Source organism: Lactuca saligna, chromosome 3, assembly GCF_052625555.1.
Source record: "Lactuca saligna cultivar CGN05327 chromosome 3, ASM5262555v1, whole genome shotgun sequence".
In the NCBI taxonomy this organism is placed as follows: domain Eukaryota; kingdom Viridiplantae; phylum Streptophyta; class Magnoliopsida; order Asterales; family Asteraceae; genus Lactuca; species Lactuca saligna.
In genome coordinates, this window is record NC_136419.1 from 144,940,072 (window position 1) to 144,949,412 (window position 9,341).

The following is a 9,341-nucleotide window of genomic DNA, read 5'->3' on the forward strand; positions in this document are numbered from 1 at the left end:
GAAGAATCCACTAACCGATTTTCTTTAATCGGACATGCAGCCCGGTCCGAATCACAAAAGGCTTGAAATTGATATGAAGGAGTATCATTGAAAAACAATCCTTTGTTGAGTGTGCCTTTGAGGTAATGAAGAACATGTAGAGCAACATCATAATGAAATTGAGATGGTTTCTGATTAAATTGACTTAGATATTGTACTGAAAAAGCAATATCTGGTATGGTATGAATTAAAAAAAATTCAATTCTCTAATTAATTGCCTGTAAATTGTGGAATCTTCTAAGGGAACGTCCATATCAGATGAGGGTGATAATTTGGATGGTAAAGGCATTGGAACAGAAGCACAATTAGATAAAGAATATGATTGTAGGAGTTCCTTTATGTATTTTTGTTGATGAACTACCATGCCATTTGAAATTTTGTTGAATTCGAGACCCAAAAAATAATGAATTTGTCCCAAATCCTTCATCTGAATCTGAGTATGAAGAGAAGACTTGATAGCTGCAATTTCATCTTCATCATTCCCTATAACTAGAATGTCATCAACGTAGACGACAATCACCACTATCTTTTGATGTGTGAATTTTAGAAATAAAGAGTAATCATTAGTAGACTTATGATATCCTTTATTGAGAAGTGTGTGAGAAAGCTTGTCATACCATTGTCGTGAAGCCTGCTTTAATCCATAGAGAGACTTTTTGAGCTTACAAACAAGTGATGGAAAAGAAACAGTAGGGTGTCCTGGTGGAAGTTTCATATACACTTCACCATGGAGATCACCATGCAAGAAGGCATTATTTACATCAAATTGATGAATATTCCACTTTCGTTTGATAGCTAAAGATACATGGAAACGAATAGTGTTGAATTTCACAATAGGAGAAAAAGTTTCATGAAAATCAACTCCCTCTTGTTGTGTAAAACCTTTAGCTACTAAGCGGGCTTTATGCCTTTCAATTGTACTCTGTATTTGATCTTGTAGACCCATCGAAAAGCAATTGTGTAACATCCCGTTTAAAATAGAATGATTAAATAATAAAACCGAAACCCCGAGAAGTAATTTTATTATTATTTGAGATCTAAATCTTTTGAAAATTGAAAACCATATTTTCAAAAGAAAATCTATTTTGGAATAAGAATTTGTTATAGATGTGGTGATCCATCTCATAAAGTTGAAATTTTTTTCATTTGAGGAAAACACAATAAAGGTTGACACTATTTTAATAGGTAACAAAAAATGGTTGAAGAAAGAAAATCCCTTAAATTGTCTTGTTGAATGTTATAACATCTTTAGTTCTTCTAAGTCCTCCATTGTTAAACTCGTTGTAAAATGGGTAAATAAAGTGATTTAACTATTTGTAAGTGGTGCATGGTCAAGAGCATATAAGGTATGTCGATAGTGGATGCTCTCTACATATAACAGGATTTAAGTCTTTTCTAGAGGATTATGTGAAGAAAGATGGACTTGTAATCATGGAGAAGATGACAAAGGATTAACAAAAGTTTTTGTATAATCAAGTGAAGGTTTGTTCAGTTATCAAATGTATCGTATGTAAAGGTTTTAAAGTACAATATCATCTCAATCAATGAGTTGTGTGATGTTGACTATGAAGTTCATTTCAACAAGCATGAATGAATGGTTATTGAAGAAAAAAATGGTTACTTCTCTATCAGCAAATTTTCGTAGTGACATCCACATCATGGAAATATCCGTTACTGATAACTCTCTTAGGCAATGCATTTTCTCGTTCACAATCTCATCTAAACATGTTGCGACATGATAAACGAACCTTAACTTCAAATCTATATCTAAAATTTCTAATGTTCAGCTTGTGAGAGGTTTGCCTAAGATGAGATCCATCAAATATAAAATTTGTGTTGCATGTGAAAATGGAAACAAACCATGTCTTCTTTTAAGCTAAATCTATGTTCCTCTATAAATGATCCATTTCATCTTTTGCATATGGATTTATGTGATCTTGTTCCAATTGAGTCATGTGCTAGTAAAATATACTCATTAGTCATTATTGATGAGTTTTCAAGGTTTACATGAGTTATGTTTTTATTCAACAAAAGTTATGTTGCTGATGACATCATCTCCTTGATTAAACAAAGTGAAGTTCTATATGATCTCAAAGTTAAGAAACTCAGGAGTGATCATTGAATTGACTTGTGAAATGCAACTCTTATATATACATATATATATCCCTCTCTCTCAATTCATTGGAGATCCTATTGCTAGTGTTCGTACTCATCATCAAGCATTCTCCAACTTTTTTATGTTCATAAAATTTATTTCTTATGGAACCCAAGATGATTAATGAAGCTTTAAATGGTATTGATTACATCAGAACTATGCAAGATGAATTGCATGAATTCAAAAGACATAATGTATGGAATCTTGTTCCTCATCCACATGGAAAAAAAATTATCAAAACATGTTGGGTATTTTGTAACAAGATGAATGAAGATGACATCATTACTAGAAACAAAGTTAGACTTGTTGCTCCAGGTTTTAGGTTTTACGCAACTGGAGGGACTGGATTATGATGAAACTTTTTCCCCTGTAGCACGTCTTGAAGCCTCTTTCTATCTCATGCCTCCGTTATGAATTTTAAACTTTTTTTTAGATGCATGTTAAAATTGCATTTCTGCATGGAGATCTCTAGCATGATGGTTTTCTTAGACAACCTTTTCATTTTGAAAGGAAAGAATTGCCTCATCACATTTATAGGTTGGATAAAGTTGTTTATGGTCTGTAACATGCTCCCTAGGCATGGTATGATACACTAACATTATATCTTATTAAAAATGGATACAAAAGATGAGCTCTTGACAACATCTCATTCATCAAGGAATCAGGAAGTGATCTCATTCTTGCTCAAGTGTACATCGATGATATTATATTTGGATCAACCAGTGAAGATTTGATCAAGGATTTCATTGATGTCATGTCCAAAAGGTTCGAGATAAGTATGATGGGAGAACTGGCCTTCTTTTTTAGGCCTTCAAGTCAAGTAGTTGCCAAAAGGGATTTTTATAAACCAAAGAAATTATATTGCTGATATGATGAATAAGTTCTCATTCTTTGATTGCAAATTCGTGAAAACTCCCATTTCCACTTCTTTAAGGATTTCCTTTAACATCCATAAAATTCATGAAAATTTAAAACATTTTCAAACATCCAAAAACCATTATTTATTACAAAATGTTTTCAAAATAGTTTCATTAAGAGTATCCAAGAAATCAAGATCATAAAATGCGAGGAGGTACACAATCAAGCCTTTGCCTTCCCGCAATCATCCGAAGTACCTGAAAAAAAATCCAAAACTATAAGCCCAAAGCTTAGTGAGTTCCCCCAAAATACCAAAGCCATACAAACCATAACCATATCATAACTATCAAACACCATGAATATAGAGTCTACAATATGACTGGACATCCCTTATCGAGCCTTCAGTCGGTCTGACCAACTCTCAAAACCTTCAACATGTTTGGTCTGCCCTCCCAGTCCTTCAGCCTATTTGGACCGTTCTCCAGGCCTTCGGCCTAACTGATATACTCTAATGGGTCTGCAATCTATATGGTCTGCCCTGGGTCTGTTGGCCTTCAACACAAACCAGGTTCGTCTCAACCCAACCCCACATATACAATCAACACATATACATATATCAAACGCTAACTAGCATGTACACCAGTCAGACCGATCTAACATATCATTAATCATAGCATCATCCTATATACCAGGATACAGACCTAACAGGTCACTGCCATAGCATATCATCATGCGATAACCAGGATAACAATCCAAAAAGGGCTGGCATTGGTACCTTCGACCCTGTTAGTATAGTGAGGACAACTCATCTCGCAAGTAGTGCTGAACAGATAAAGGTGAAACATAACTCACAACTCCCAAACTCAACTGCTTGTAATCATCATATAACTAATTCCATTAAAATCCCAATTTACCAAAACAACCTCAGAAATAAAACTTGGTAAACCCTTGGTTAAAGTCTGTTGGGCTTTGAAGATTGCGTCTTTTGGGCTCATCTGTTTATGCTTTCATTTATATTCCGGTTTGGGCCTGTCCAACCGTGAGTCTTTTATGCTTTGTATATAAGCTAATGCTTGCATGCATATTAGGTTAAGGTTTTAGAGATCTGAGAATACGATTTTTCCAGACGACAAAAGGTTTCTTTGATCGTTCTTGTAACCTTCCAATCCTCTACAGTTGATGTTCTTAATCGAGCTCTTCTGAGGATTTTGTTTTAATCATTCGACACGTTTGATTCAATCTTGTTCTATTCATTTATTGTGTTCATATCGTCATTATTTACATACTTGTTCAAGATCTAATCGATCTTCATAGATTAAAAGAAAGCTTAATCTCATCAATTGGTATCAGAGCAGGAGGCTGTGTAATTAATACACATCTTTTCTGTGAAAAAGATTTTCATTAGGGTTTTTCCGCAATCATCAATATTTATTGAGCCGTCATCTCTTTATTGACGTATCTTGATATTTATTATTTTGCCCTAATCTGCTTTATTACAAGTCTGATCTTTGAACAGGTGTTTACGATCATAATGGACGCAACACAATCAAACGTTATTAATATTTCAAACAGCATTGGTTCGACGACAAAGATTCCGATCTTATACACCCACGATTATGAAGTATGGGCACATCATTTCGAAGACTATGTTATTGGATCGGAGGAAAATGGGTATTTGATTTGGGAAGCCATCACCAACGGACCGTTTTCTCATTCTGCAACGTCCAGAATCATCAAAACTCAAAAAGAATATAATGATCTGCTCAAGGACGTGAAAGATGTTGCTCAAGATGAAAAGGATAAGTTCCAATGCAATATCAAGGCATTAAGATTGATCCGGTTCGCCCTTCAGTCCGATACATTCAGATTGGTTAGTTCATGCACAACGGCAAAGGATGTTTGGGATAGACTTCGCGAACTGTATTCTACAGACGAAGATCTTGAACATTCTATTCAAACTCTACTTCTATCTGAGTTTGGAGAATTCAGACAAGGGGCTGAAGAATCTGTGACCCAGATGTTCGATCGCTTCAATCATCTTCTCAGCAAGATGATCAAACACGATATTGAAAGAAAGCTCATCGAACAGAAGGTTACATTCCTGAATGGTCTGAGGTCTGAATGGAGAGCAGTTGTTTCCACGGTTAAAGCCCATGAGCAATTTAAATCATACTCTTTGGCGAAACTGGTGGGAATTCTCAAGTCTCAAGAGAAAATCGTGGTGCAAGAAAAGAACGTCGTTTCCGGTCTTGGTTCGTTGGCCCTCTTATCAAAAAGTAAAGCTGTTATGGAGGATGAAGACCTCAGCCTGGAAGAATATGATCTCACATCAGAAGATTATGCCTTGATGGTGTCCAATCCCAAAAAGTTCATAAAGAAGAGATTCCCTAGCAACAAAAACCGAAACTGGCAGGGGAGTTACAGCTCTGAAAAGGTGGTTAATGAACCGAGAGCTGAGGAGCACAAGAAGGAACCGAAGGTTGACAGCGACTCTGGAGTGAGCTGTTTCTACTGTGGTGGGAAAAATCATTATGCTAAGGACTGTGTCCTCAAGAAAATGGCTGAAAAAGATGATGGGAACGACGAGGAAGCTGTGTTGCAGAAAAGATTGGATGAGTTGAGAAAGAAGAAGTCTGCTGCTAACCTGCCTATTAATGCTCTTATTGTGCAGGGTTCTGTTCTAGGTGATGAGTTCGGTAGCACGGAAGTTTGGTCCACCGACTCAGAAGACGAGGAAGTGAGGCAGCCTACTCATGGAAAGGCGTTCGTGTCTAAGAAAGACAGCAGTGGTGGAAAATGCCTCATGGTTTCTGACGTATCTCAAATGAGGGGATACAACACCGATGGAGGCTGTGATGGACAGAAAGCGAAGGAGGACATGTGCTTTACAACCAAACCGCTCAGCCAACAGTTCAATGAGCTTGATGAACTGATAAAGAAGGTACAATCTGTTTTTATTTCATGCAAAGTACCATCATCCTCTTATGAGAAAGAACTAAAAAATGTCAATACAAGAATATCTCATCTAGATAGTAGCTTAACTCAAACTCGGGTAACAAATTCTAACCTAACTGATCAATTGAGCAGGGCAGCATCGAAGAGTGAGGAGCGGAGAATGTGGATAGAGTTAAAGGAGTCGGAATTAGTCAAAGTTAAAGATGAAAACATTTATTTGCAAAGAGACAATTTGAAATTGTTAAAACAACGAAATGTTTTTTGTTTAATTGCTAAACGTTTGTACTCTAATATTACTCAGCTTCACTTAGATTGTGAAATAGGCCAAAGGATTCACCGCATGATTTTTCCCTTCCTAGAGTTTAAGGAAGATGAAATCGATGCTGAAGCTTATAATTGTGAGAGTGTGATATCGTCTGGTGATATCAATCCTACCTACATGTATGGACTGGACAAAATTGAATCCTTCATTAAATCCAAAGACCACAAAGACATGCTTAAAAATCTTTTGGATGAAAATGACAAACTTAAACTGAGAACCAAAACCATGCAAAAATTTGACTCTTTAAACGCCAACGTAAGCTCAGAAAACAAAATTGATGTTGAAAAGGCATCTGAGCTTAACGAGGACGATAACATGAGCGAAATTTCTGTAGAGGACACGGTTGACTGCTCAGAATTTGTTAAAACCGAACCTGAAAATCACAAGAATCTAATTTCTGAAAATTCAGTAGAGTTCGCTCGGTTGTCCCATCAAAAGTCCCCGAAATTAGTTGAGAAAGCTGTTGTGTATCAAAAAGTCAGGACTACTCCAAATCAAGTATACAAGGTAACAGGAGTAACCGAACATCAAACTGCTGAACTTGCAGCCATTGTAAACGAAGACAATGCTGATGGCTGTGATGAGTACTTCTGGGAAGCTCCAATTGATAATGCAGACGAAACCATTGGATTATCTGAAAGAACTTCCTGGAAGAGCAAAGGAAGATACATACCTGAGCCCTTGAATAAACCGAACAACTTCAATGAGCCGAGCACCAGTGGTACAAAAGATATTCCTCAGAAGAAGGATCATTCGGCAAAAGAAAAAGTTCTCTCTGCTTCCTCAGCTCAAAGTAAAACTCCTACAGTTAAAAAGGTACTTGCCAGGGAGATAACGAATACGAAAGCAAATGTTCATCATCAACCTTCTCAGATGAGGAACATGAAGAGGGAAAGAAATAACAGATACCGGAAGAACCTTTCGGAAAGGAAACAATTCTGGCATTCCCAGAATGCATATTTCACTCATCAAAACAAGAATCTGAAATGTGAAAACAATCCAGGAGGAAAGAGTGAAAGTCACCAAAACCGAAAGCCAAGGTTCGGTTCACAAGAAGAAATTAACCAAAACCAGAGGCTCGGTTCTGACAAGGATTTCAACCAGAACCAAAGGTTCGGTTCCAAAGGCAGCTCCAACCGAACGCAAAGGTTCGGTTCTGAAGACAAAAGAGAACAAAACTCTAAGGTCGGTCCCTCCAATGATAAAAAACAAAAGGGTCACCTAGAGTCTCCTTCCAAGACTTCCTCTCCTTCTAACTCTTCTCATTCTTCTAATTCCTCCTCATCCTCTGTTTTATCTCAATCTCGTTCTAAATCTGCTTCTTCTTATTCTCGAAAATCTCGTTCATCTGCTGAGCAAAAGTGGAAGCGGAAGGTCAATAAATCCACACCAGAGTCCAAATCTAACTCACCTAATCTTAACAAAATCAAGGTTTACACCATTAAAAGGAAAGATAAAACAACTCTTGTAAAAAGAACTTATCTTGTTGATGTCTCTCTTATTGTTCCCGTTCCCATGCAAAGCTCACGTGGACCCAAGAAAGTTTGGGTTCCTAAATCTATCTAATTCTTGCAGGTTATTAGTGACGAGCAGTTCGACGAAGAATGGTACATCGATAGTGGCTGCTCGCGTCACATGACAGGGAGGAAAGAGGAGCTTAGGGAATACAGATCTCTTGCAAATGGTGGCAACGTCAAGTTCGGAAACAATTCATTCGGCACCATAAAGGGATACAGGATGATAACCAATGGGGACTTCTCTATAAGGAAGGTGGCTTATGTGGAAGGTCTCCAACACAACCTCATTAGTGTATCTCAGCTTGTTGGAGGTAGAGGTCTCAAAGTCTCATTCGATGATGAAGGTTCCGAAATCATAGAGAAAAAGTCAAATAAAGTGATTCTCAAGTCAGAGCGAAAGGGTGAAATGTTTCCCTTAAACATGAAACCCATCAAAGGAAACCCAGCTATATGCTTGTTGTCAAAAGCGCAATCCGACGAAAGCTGGTTGTGGCACCGAAGATTATCTCATCTTAACTTTAAAGATATCAACCGTCTTGTTACAGGAGGTCATGTAAGGGGCCTTCCATTACTCAAGTTCGACAGGGATCATCTGTGTGCTGCATGCGAAATGGGCAAGCAGAGTCGTCAAAGTCATCCATCTATAATCAACACAAAAGTTGTTGAACCACTCGAATTAATTCATATTGATTTGTGTGGTCCCTCATCTATCGAAAGCATCGGTGGTAGCAAGTATATTCTTGTTATCATTGATGACTTTTCACGATTTACATGGGTGTTCTTTCTAAAGCTCAAATCTGAAGCGACTCAAAAGCTGAAAATATTTATCAAGCAAATTGAAGTACAGCTTAAGAAGGTTGTTCGCAACATAAGAAGCGACAATGGTCTCGAATTCAAGAACAGGGAGTTTGAAGAGTTTCTTGCAGAAAAGGGAATCAGTCATAATTTCTCAGCTCCCTACACACCACAAAAGAACGGAATAGTCGAAAGACGAAACCGATCGTTGTGTGAAGCTGCCCGAACTATGCTAAGTTTCGCTTCTTTACCTCTTTATTTTTGGGCTGACGCTATTTCTGCTGCTTGTTTTACACAGAACAGGTCATATCTCAACAAAAGGTTCGCGCTCACTCCATATGAGATACTGAACAACAGGAAGCCAAATGTGAAATTTTTCCATGTCTTCGGCTCAAGGTGTTTCATCTTCAACTCTAAAGAACACCGTAACAAGTTTGATGTCAAGGCCGACGAGGGAATATTTCTGGGTTACTCGCTCACATCCAAGGCATACAGGGTCCTGAACAAGCGTTCGAGAAAGATTGAAGAGACGTATTATGTGACCTTTGACGACAACTATGTCAAGAAGCTACAGGCTAAAGAAGATATCACTGGGGAAATCTTTCCTCTGAATGGCAAGATTACAGTCTCGGTCGCCAACTTATTCGAGACATTTCTGGAGCTCTTTGACGAACCAGAGATCGCTTCTCTTTCCGAAGCA